A 12,347-nucleotide genomic window follows, 5' to 3' on the forward strand; every position below is an offset into this window, starting at 1 on the left:
TGAACTGAGTAGCAGGGAACCTGAAATGGAGGAGATGAGGAAGCTCCTGGGGAACCCGGTGTAACGGCTCCGAAACTTAAGTTAGAATCCTTCAAAAGCAAGATAAAACCAGATAGCGCAAAGTTTGCTTACCTTGTTTGTTGAGGGCAGGGGGCTCTTATAATCACTTCGCGCACTCGCTCCGAGGCCCTTGTCAGGTCGGGTATGATTACCCTTGCGCTTGTCAATTCGGCCATCGTCCTTTCTGCTGGGACAGAACCGTCACTGCCTAACCGTCTCTCTAACTGGAGATGGCGGTGTCAGTGGCGGTGGCAGGTGGTCGTTTAGAGTGTGGCCGCCAAGCGTCAGATCCCAAGTCAGTCAGGTGCGGCGCGCTCAGGCACTGACTTCCTCAGTGTCAGGCATGGTACGACTTGTTTGGTTTTGGTGCCCAGAAGGTGATGCGGAGTGGTGAGCGAGGCGAAGTCTTGAGTTCGAAAGTATCTATAGAGCAGGTTAGTTCGGCGAGGTGTATCCCGAGCTGTTACGAGATTGACCAGTTCGGCGAGGTATACCCTGAGTTGTTACAAGGTTGGCCAGTTCGGCAAAGTATATCCCGAACTGAAGATAGGCCAGTTCGGATTGCTTTCTGATTTTGGGCCAAGGGTGAATTCGAGCCCCAGTAGGGAGTTCGGTCCGCTGGTGTCCCCTTGATGTTCACGCCTTAGACTTGCTTTTTTGCCAAGCTGTTGTTTTTGCCAAGTTTCCCATAACTGTGAGGTGAGGCCAAATCTTCCTTTACCTGAAATTTTCTCCAATGCGGGAGCTCGCCTGTTTGTATATTCTTGTGGGGGCTAATGTCTTTTGTAGCTAGGGTGACAGAGACCCAGGGATCCAAAAAGGAGAAGAAACCCTCCCTTTTCTCCTCTCCCCATTAAGGGAAAACACGAAGAAATCGTTGTGCTCTCTCTCTCTCTCTCTCTCTCTCTCTCTCTCTCTCTCAGTTTCCCGGAATTAGACCCAGAAGGTGTATGATAGATTCAAGTACTCCAGATCCTATAATCCAAACGAAACTACTAGAATCTCGCCGTGGAGGAAATTTTCGGATAAATCCATTCCGACTGCAGATAGGAGATTGTAACCGAAACCCAATTCATTGCTTCCTCATGTAGTATTTGCAGAAACCCAAATTTCAAGCTCGTAGGTTCTGCCGTTGGAGCAACTTACTTGGCGATTGTTGAAATATGAGTTGATGCAAAAACCCAAATTTCGAGTTCATAGGTTCTGCTGCTACCACATCTGATGTTGAAGTTTCCATCTGGTATAAAGCCAGAATTGGAATGAAAACAATCAATTTGGCAGGACACCTTTAACTGAGTCTTCCTATGCCGCACTTACGTTTCAGAACAGGGGGGTGAGGTCGATGGGGAGAAGAGCGAGAATCATCATATGCCGCACCTACTTTCAGACTAAAACAGGGGGTGAGATAGAAGAAGAAGAAGAGCGGGAAGAGAGAGAGAGTGAGAGAGAGAGAGAGAGAGAGAACCTGAATCTAGCTTCAGCTCATTAACAGCGGAAACACACATAGGAAGCAAAAAATCGACGAACGAGTTGCTAGGTCCTTTCAATAAACCTAACGGGTTGATTGTACATGAGGCGCCCAACGCTCAGAATCGACGAACAAGTAATGTTAACAGAAGAACAACTTGTGAGCCGAAGATGGGTTTGTCTCAAATTTCTTGAGAGAAAAAAGATGAGATGTGTTCAGCAACCGTTCAGTAGTTGCAGCAACCGCCGTCGTTAGCGATGGCGATGACCGTGTCGATGATGGCGCTCTCTCCCTCTTTCGACTGATGGGGTGAGTGTTTGAGTAGGGTTTTGAAGCGGTAAAGACAAGCGTCAAGCAGTTCGAGACGAACAAAGACGCGTGGAAGAGTGTGTAAAGTGAGCTTTGACGTTGAAAATTTAAAGAAAAAAGATAGATAAAATAGTCTTTTTAATCTATTCGTTAACGGACACTAATGGTGATGGAGATTTAGTTAATGGTAATGGAGATTTAATCAATTGTGAGAAAGTAATGATACTTTAGACAAATACTGAAACAATAGGCTATAAACTTTAGGGATAGATTAAAAAATTTACCCATTTTATTAACCTGCTCAAATGTCTTCCCTTTCATATATCTCAAAAACTCTTCTTTTCTTCTTCCCTCCTCATCGCCATTACAACCACTGATGCCCCTCGGCCATATCTCTTCCTCCGGCTCTGCTTTAGACTTAAGATTATCAGTAGAGCAACCCTACTTCCCTAAACCCTGAACTAGAATTTTGGTCCTTATCAATGATAATGAGATTTAATAAACAATAAACTTCAAATAACCACCACAAACACCGTTTTTTTCATATAAGATATGAATCAATTTTTAGTATTTATTGTGAACTCTCCTAGAAGGTCATTTTAATATTTATTTATGAAACATTCACTCTTACAGGGGAATTCTGAAGATGAACACTAAAACAGATCATAACTAAGAAAATGAAATCCAGAATAAGCTACAAGGACGCCACCAACCCCACAGACGAGAGACCCTACAAAAAGTAAGAATGAATAGGAGTTTCAATGAAGATCTCCGGCAGATAATGGTGCTTGTTCCCTAAGTAGAAAGGGCAGAGGGGTGAACTAGAGTTAGAATTTGCAACAGGACACATGGATTTGAACTTCAAGGATCCTCGAGCTCTGGCAAGAGAGAGTAACCTATCAAAAAAAAAAAAAAGATAGAACATGAAAATTGGTTGCAGCAGTTTCACGCCAGAAAGTGGTATAGCTCCTAACCGGCCAACTGGTTGGTTGCTGCTGGATCTCAAAGAAAGAAAACCATAATACTCGATGGAGAAGAAAGAAGTTTATGATTTAGCTAATTCACTAAGTATATCTCTACTGTTTAAAATTTGTCTACCCTACCCTTGCCGTTTCAAAAAATTATCATGATCGTTTAAAGGTTAATGGAAAGATTGAAATTTCCGTTTTGCCCTTCGTTAAATCACTTTGCAAGTAGTTCTCTCCTCTCTCTCTCCTTCCCCTCCGCTCTCTCCCTTCCCACACAATAGAGGTTTCAGACATAAACCAAGAAGCGAAAAAGACCAATCTTTATTTTTTGACTTAACTGGTAAGATTAGCATGGGAATCTGAGAGTCTCTTCAATGGTTAACGTCACCAATCATAGAGTGAAGAAGCTCATAAAACAGAAAATAGGGAGAAAAACAAACCAAATCTCAGATTGAGCATCTCTCGGATCTACAAAGAAACTCTAAAAACTAAACTTAGCAACATCTCTTTACAGGAAGTTGATTTCATGTCTCTAGCCTATCCCACTCTTACTCTGACAAACAAACCATGCCAGAAACTCTCTCTCTCTCTCTCTCCCTCGGCTGTTGAATTGGGTGAGGGTTGACCTTCACATTCACAATCTTAGGGGCTTTCAGCGAACAAGATCCCTGCATCACTTCAATGCTCCCAACTGCAATAGTTCCTCTTATCCTCCTCCTGCTTGTTGCCATAGCCATCAAAGGGAGGAACGATTTCGGGGAGGAAAGTCTCATCGTCGTCGTAACGGGGAAACTCGAGGTCGCCGTTTTGGAAAGGCTCTTGGAAGCACTCCCGGAGCCAGTAATCGCGAAACCAAAAGGATTGAAAACCTGGAACTTATCCGCATGGCCCAGGCTGAGAATCAATTTTGAAGAGATCTTAATGGATGAGGAAGAAAGCATAAAAGTGACATGGGGCTTCTTAGATTCCATCGATAATAAAGAAAGCCCTCTGTTCTTCTTGTTCACTGTAGCGATCATGACAGATGTGGTTCGATGTGGGGCAACCAAAAAATCCATATAGCACTAGATTTCTGGGCCTTGACCTCGGGTTTGAAAGTCACGCTCCGGAGATTGTACGCAAAGGCCTGACCTTAACTACGGTGTGGGTTTGATAGTCACGCTCTGACCCCCTCCCTCTCTTTACTGACATTAGCTTGGGTGACGGGTCTGGTTATATTGCTTAGAAGTGGGTTCTAAGAAATCATTTCTCCTTTGGGGTTGAGCTTCGAACAAAGACAGGAAAGAGAAAGACAGAGGGAAAAGAGAGAAAGGTCGGAGGAAAAGGGGGTGTCAGTCGAGAGGAAGGGGAAAAGGATAATATTGGATTTTAAAAAACTTATATGGTGTCACATAAGTACGGGTTTTGATAGAATATTAACGAATGCTAGGAAAGTATTAATCAATTAGTTAAACCATAAAGATACATTTAATCAATTAATTAAATCATAAGAATAATTCAAAAAAGAATGAGATAGAGAGAGAAGAGGAGGAGGAAGAGGGGGGAGTAATCGGTGAAAGGAGAGGAGGAAGAGAATTAGGCGGCAACCGGTTGTAGTGGCGGTGAGGAGAGTAGCAGAAAAAAATAGTTTATGAGAGGTAGAAAAGGGAAGAGAATTAGGCGGGTTAATAAAATTTAATATTTTTTCGGAGTTCAGACTGCCGTTTAAGTCCGGACTCCGTTAAATTAGAGTTTCAAAATTAAAGCGGCGTAGCAACATTCCTTTAGTGGGGACAGACGATGTGAGATCATATTCGAATGTATCGATGCTATCATACTTTCCAAAGTCAGTCACACCAGAGTACCAAATGACAGACGTCGTTTGCTTCTACTCTAACAATGCAAAACAGTTAGACATAGGTTTGCAATTTGCCCAGGTCATCTTAAGCTCAGCTTAGCCCAGTCCCATGCAGCCCTAGCTAGTCCCTTAGACCCCAACTTTTACTTGGCCTGGGCAACACCTAGATTGGATTGGATTTGGTCCAATCTCATCCAGTCCAATGAATAATTTGGACCATTTTAGAGTGGTCCAATTTAATGTTTGGAATGTTCAATTTGTTCAAATTTATTTTAATTTAGATTATTTTCAATCCAAATTCGGTCATTGACACCTATATTCTCATCTTATATCAATGGACTAGATATTGACTTAATCCAACCAAATCCAATATAAATTTATTATGGATGCATCGGGTCCAATCCAATCTAATAAACATTTCGGACTAGATTGATCCAATTCACTGTCTTTTTCATCCATTCAATCCATCCAAATTGATTTTGGATTGGACGGGGTCCAGTCCAAAACTGGTCCATTGACACTCTTAGCAACACCTATCCCAATTTCAGGCTAAGGCTAGGGCTGTAAATGGTTCGTCCATTTGAATCTGATTCGTTTAAGTTGGATTCAGATAAATGTTTAGCTATAATTGGATTGAGCTGGATCTGAAAGTATGGTCCATTAATCAATCGGATTCATTCGAATATTGCTCACCAATTTGTTAGAATCAAATCTGATTATACGTATACATATACAAAATATTAGTTTTTAGTTTTAAATTTCTTTTAGCTTACATTGAATTTTGGAATTTAAATAATTTGTTCCATTTATGGTATTTTTAATTATTTATTTTATATTTAACTTTATTGATTAATATTAATTTTTTAAGTAAAGATTTACTAGTATTAATTTTAATCAAATCATATATATAAATGAATAGAGTTCAAATCCACGATTTACATACATTCATATGGGGTCAAATTTAAATTTCTTAAATTCTTGTCAGATTGTATTTTGATATCTAAATTTAATCCAATCCATTTGCAGCCCTATTCGTAGAGATGGTTTGGTTGAAAAGTGATCAGTTACAAGTTGGATGGGTTAGATAAGATAAGAACATGGCATAGTAGGGAAAGCAAACTATGTTCAGAGAAGCTTTAAAGAAAAGAATCTAAGTCGAAATAAATAGGAAGAACAACTCTTCACTAAATACTTATGAGAAAATCAAACAAAAACTCCCCTAGTTTTATCCTAACTACTCTTTATATAGACTTATTTACACCCTTATGCCTCCTATAAGGAAGTTTTTTAATCAATTTTGAACACTCTTAACAGTCTTACTAAAACTCTTCAATAAGAAAGTCTAAATTGAATGCAAATTCAAAAATCATGTTGTAATTCTAACTTAGTAAATACGAACTAAGAAATTTTGCAATCCCGTACTACATCGTTGTTGCACTTCCGTCGTGCTAATCATGTACTGCAACGTCCTCTTCAGGTTGGAGAGAATCCGACCCGTGATTCAAGTTTCCATTTGAGAGGTTGCCAACTTATGTTATTGCACTTCTGTCATGCTTCTTTGTTTCTAACCCTCTAATAGATAATTGGTGATGTAAGCCTCAAATATGAATTGAGATTTCTTCACTATATATCTTATATTTTGAAGTATATTTCTTGTACTTTGCAAAATCTGAATCTATTGGCCCTTTTGAATATTGCAACAATGCTTGCCAATAAGGATCTTCATGGACATGCATGAAGACAATGTGATCATAACCCTCAAGATGATAACTATTGTCTCTACTATTGAGAAATTCATAATGAATGATGGAATATTCATCCTTAATAATTGGTTCTTCATCGTAGATTGTAGGTTTGTTCCAATCAATATGTTGTTTTTCAATAGATGTTGTTGAGGAGAATGGTCACACAAGATCGTCGTTACAATCCTCAACAATATTAACACAATCAACAATGTCATAAGATTTAAGTTTACCTTTAGGCTTTGAAACCGATAACTCTTCCATGGAACTCTAGTTTATGAATTCTTCTGAAGTCATACCTCCATGGAAATTTGGAAACTCAAACTTGAAATATGTTTCCCATCTCTTCTATACACCACTTGCAACTACAGCCAGTTTGGTTGCTTGCTAAGTAGAGAAACCTCCATGAAACTTTAGGATTTCAATATTGAAATCCATTTCCCACTATTTCTAATCACCACCTGCAACTACAACTGACTTGGATATTTGACTTGATGATGAAAAGGAACGAACGGAGACACTTGTGTCGGAGTCATTGTTTTCTCGTAGCGATTTCAATTCTTGAGCAAGTGCATCGATATGTTTTCTCAAGTCTACCACATCTTCTTGTGTTTTGTTGTTGAATTCCTACTTCATGATGTGAGCCACTTGTTTCTTCTTAAGAACCATAATCCAAAGAATGATCAAACATGAGCTCCGATACTAAATGGCATAATACGAAAAGCAAACCATGTTCAGAAAAGCTTCAAAGAAAATAACCAAAGCGAAATAATTAGGAAGAACAACTCATCATTAAATACTTAAGAGAAAATCAAACAAATACTCCCCTATCTTTACCCTAGATACTCGTTATATAAACTTATTTACACCCTTATGCTTCTTATAAGGAAGTTTCCTAATCAATTTTGAAAACTATTTTTAAGAATCTTACTAAAACTCTTCAAAAGAAAGTTCTAATTGAATACAAATTCAGAAATCACACTTGTTTATAAGATTGTGATTCATCACTTGATGGGTCCTATTTAGACCATTGCCCACCCCAAAATTCAGTACAATTTGGAAATTATTAACCATCTGTCCTTTGTGCTTTTCTAATTGTCACACGTTGATCTGCAATTTGGGTTAGGTTAGCCTGAACCATACCAACAAGTCAGGTTGCCTGGGGTTGGGTTGATGTTTAGGTTGGGGTTAAAAAATATGAAGCCCAGACTTAACTTTATGTATAAATATTACATAATTAAAAACTAGAGAATGTCCGCCTTATATTTTGATCAATTTTGTTTGACACCCATTATTTATATTATAAGTTTCGGTTAATTTTTTATTTAATATTTTTTATATATGGGTTTTTTATTTAATTTAAGAGATTAAATCAAATTTTATTCATAAACAATATCCCATTTTATAGATCCTACATTATTTGAAATAGTTTTTTTTTTTTTTTAATGGAGGTAACTACTATTTGAAGCTCATACTTTTTTTAGAGTGAGTAGACACATGTATAAGAAATAATGCTTCTATTTAGTGTTATAAATTTTTATGAAATTATTTTAATGTTTAATTGTTATGAAATTGTTGTAATTTTTATTTAGTGTTATAATTTTTTATTCATCTTTTTTTTTCTAATGGAATTTAAGGGTCTTAAATTAATAATAACTAAATTTAAAACAAATAGTTTTGTCATTTTTCAATTATATTAATTAGTTTGTAGTAGCACTAGTGTTATCTATTTTTGTTTTTTATTATAATGTTTTCCCGTATGTGGACTTTCATATTCATTGAATTTATTTATTTCTATAATATTTAAGGTGCTTAGAACTTTGAAATCTTAGGCTTTTCCATATTGGAAACCAAATCGATTAGTTGCTTATATGCAGCTCCCTCCTCCCTTTGCAATGCTGGTACAACTACGTGTCTTCCCTTCTCACTGGAAACACTTTACATTTGGTTTACCTTACTTTGTTGGCCTTACTTGTCAGCGGTCCCAAATCCGACCCTTTTGACTTAGATGAAATCGGCCCACATAATTCAATTAGTTTGATTAGATTAGTTTACTTAATTAGCTTAATTAACCTAACCAAAAGTTTGAACATATTTATTAACAATAATTCCCGTTAATTAATGAACAGTAAATAAAAATAATCAATAACAGTTATAAATTATAAATACTCTCCATCTATTATGGGGTTAGTGACAAATACCCCTTAAACTTTTATTTGCGACAAAGACCCCCTAAGTTTTCACTTTAGAACAAATACCCCATGACCATTAAGTTAGATGACGGAATGTGTTAAATTACTAAAAATGACCACTTAAACTTTCCTTATTTTCTTTTTCTCGCCCTTTTCTCTTAAACCCTAATTGACCAAAAATACCTCTAATTTCTCCAAACAAAACCAGCTAAGATAACAAGAATCATTTCATCGGTGTAGATTTTCTTTTCTTTTTTTTTAATTCTTGATCCATTTCACTCACATGAATGTTTCTCTTCCTCTTGAAATATATAAAATTATCCACTCCTTTCCCCAATAAATCAAGAAAAACCAAATAAAACATTAATTTATATCTATCGGAAAGAAATCTCTATCATTTCAATATTTGAATATTGAATCCAGCCAGAAATCTACAAGGATCCATTGGAGCAACATGATGGATCCAATGTTACATTTTAAAAAATTAATTGAATCATAAATCATCAAATAAATAAGAAAAGGGTAGTTTGGGGATTAAAATTTTTAAATAGCTGAATGAGATTTTTTTGAACTTAACTAATGGAACTCTAGTGGAGGGGGTATTTGTCACAAAGTGAAAGTTTGTCGCAAATGAAAGCTCAAGGGGCATTTGTCACTAACCCCATAGTATAAGAGGGTCTTTATAATTTACCCTTTTTTAAAATGTAAGCAATATTAATTAATTAAGCTTTATAATAAGTCACATGCATCGCATGGAGCCCTATATCATCCATTTGTAGTCCTACCCCAAATAACAAAGAGGGTGTTTGGCATGTCTTTCCATATGGTCTTTTGGGATTTTCAAAGTTTAGAAAACAAAAAATGTGGGCCTTCTCCGTTTTGCAATGAAAGACAAGAATCCAGAAAGGCTTATACTTTACAAAGGTCACAAAAACGCAAAATACCCAAAATCTATAAGCTTTCTATCACATAAGATCTTTCATTTAGGTTGTGTTTGATTTGAAGGAAAAAGTAGGGAAAAGAAAACAAAGGTAAGGAAACCTTTAAAAATCTTGTATAGGATCCCTTGCCTTTTCCTTCAAACCAAACATAGCCTTAACAACTCTATAGACCATTGTAGACTAGGATACATACTTACCAAACGGTCAGAATCTTTAAAGACGAGACATCAAAAGCTCATTACACCTTTTGGCCATCTAGGCTATTAGAAGATTTTCCTAAAAAGATTTACCAAATAGCACCAAAATCTTCTTCATGTTTCCATCAATATCCCATGCACATAACAAGAAGCAAAATGTGGTGGGGTCATATCAAATTAAATCATCCTTAGTGTGCCCATATCAAATTAAATCACTCATGGTGTGTCCATATCAATTTAAAGAGCCCAAATCATTTTTGTGTCAAAAGTCAAACCATTTTTATGATGTTTCCCAGGGAGTCATAACATGATAATGGGAAGTAAAACCAATAACCAAAAGAGATTCAAAGATATATAATAGGAAATAAGGAATTGGATATAGAAGAAGGATGAATAATGATTTTATGAGAGAAGAGTAATAGTAGGTTTTAATAAAGAAATTTAAGACATAAGAGAGTTTTATGAAGAGATATAAAAGGATTTTTAATATTTCATATGTGTGAAGAAGGAGAGAAGGGGAGATTCTGTGTGAACCTGACTTAACCCGGCCCCGGCCCAACTTGCACCCCTATCTACACAGTCAAAACACTATACAGCAACAACATGAGTTCATTTTTCAATGAGATCATCTCTTCTGCCACTCATTCAATGTTCGGTTGATCCTGCTGCCCCCGCACCACCCCAACAAAATTGAAAGAGTGGGTGTGGACTATTCCTGGCCTTGTTTTTAATTTAGGGTCTAATTAGGTGCATAAACAGTTGAATCATCCTTATTCACCCAATTACGTGGGGCATTGAAAACAGGACTCAACTTCAAACCGGAAAATTAGGGGCCTGATTCTAGTTTAATTAGCTTCGAGATCTGTAAAAATGGCCATTTAGATTGAACCTGCTGATTGAAATCATGTTCCAATTTAACCCAGCTTGGTCTGATCCTGTTTTCAGTAAAACATTGGCTTGGCACTAAAACCCTTGTATGCTACAGGCCAACCCCCCAAGATGTGGTGGTCAGATAAGTATAGCTGTGGCCTAAAAAAGAATGCCTGCTGATGAGAGTTCCAAGCAGCAGAGACAAGAAATTCTTGTCCAAGCTAACAAAGCTGAAAGGAATTTTCAGGGAATGCTTTAGATCGGTACTCTCATATTTTTTAAGTGTAAAACCCAGATCGATAAAGGTACAGGAGGGGGGCAGCAAACAAAGGACTGGGCATTCTCTCACTTTGTTGCTAAATGAAGGGTAAAAGCAAAACTGGAACAAACACTCAGGAAGGAAAAGAACAAATTGATGACATGATCATCTCCTTGTTACAGTCAAAATGAAGATTCCAGTTTGCTTGCTTTAGCCTGAGTTTTAGATATTCGGTTTGAAATCTGTCTTCATAAGGGGTGGCAAAACTTGACTTATCAAAGGATCTGCATGCCCTACCTTGGTTTGGATTGATTGAACTCAACTACTTTACACTGAAGGCTTTGACTAGCTTGCTCGCCTTCCCGAGGTTGGATTTTTGGATTTTTGGGGCACCTCAATCCAATTTAATTAGTATATAGGTTTCCTTTGTTCCTTTTCTTTTGTTTTTATCTTTTAAGGAGTCTAGGCTTGGTAGTGTTTGGAATATGACCAGAACCTGCCGGACTGACCACAAAGTTAGGGTTAAAGGGTTCATAAAAAACTGAAAAATCGAACCAATTGGTGTATATATATATATATATATGTATTATATATAAATAAATAAATATATATATATATATATATTTATAATATTTATATTATATATTTATTCATAATATATATTGTAAATATAAAAAATCAATTAACCAATTGATTCGATTTGGTTTTGAGTCGAAATATTGAAAAAAAAAAACGAAAGACCGGTTCAATTTTAAAAATATAGCCACGATTCGGTTAATTAAACTATATACGAGTACCCTACTCAAAGCCAACCTGCTGTTCGACACAGTATTCACTAACTGTATATAGTAGTCTGCTTGCTTGAAATCAAGTAAGTAAATAAAGAAGGGAGTTTTTTCTAGTTGATAAATACTCGGTGATCATCTCCAAACAATTAACTTGAGAATCTTCCATATGAAAATTTAATTTGGAGCTCAAAAAAGAGTCCTGGAATTTCCTCTCCCCAAGATTTATATAAGACAAAAAAAAGACATTAATGTCACGTCTGAAAAATAAACCCTTCTTCTTTAATTTATAAGTAAATTATTTATAAAAGGTTAAAACTTTGAACAACAAATGTTAGTTAAGTTGGTGAATATGGCTTATATAGACCATGAGATTTTTAATATGTAAACAATTCAGCTAGTCGCCCCTATGTGATGAATGGTGTGGATCCCTACTTAACCAGATTAATATTTGTTTTGCTCCCTCAACAGTTGAAGTTGCCCAGGAATTAATGTCCCAACTGATTGCTTTTTGGGAGTTGGGAGGAATTTCCAATTGCTAAGCCTCCTTTGGAATTTAGATCATCGTGTTGTTAGACAGTTTCAGTAGTGTTTCTGAAACTGAATTAATGTATATATAATTTTTGTACAGCACTTATTTAATAAATTAGTCCGAAGTCATTATTATCAAGATTATTTGATCAGAATGGTTTATTATTATTATTATTATTATTATTATT

This window comes from Nelumbo lutea, chromosome 3 (genome assembly GCF_056320005.1).
Source record: "Nelumbo lutea isolate HS-2025 chromosome 3, American lotus-T2T, whole genome shotgun sequence".
In the NCBI taxonomy this organism is placed as follows: domain Eukaryota; kingdom Viridiplantae; phylum Streptophyta; class Magnoliopsida; order Proteales; family Nelumbonaceae; genus Nelumbo; species Nelumbo lutea.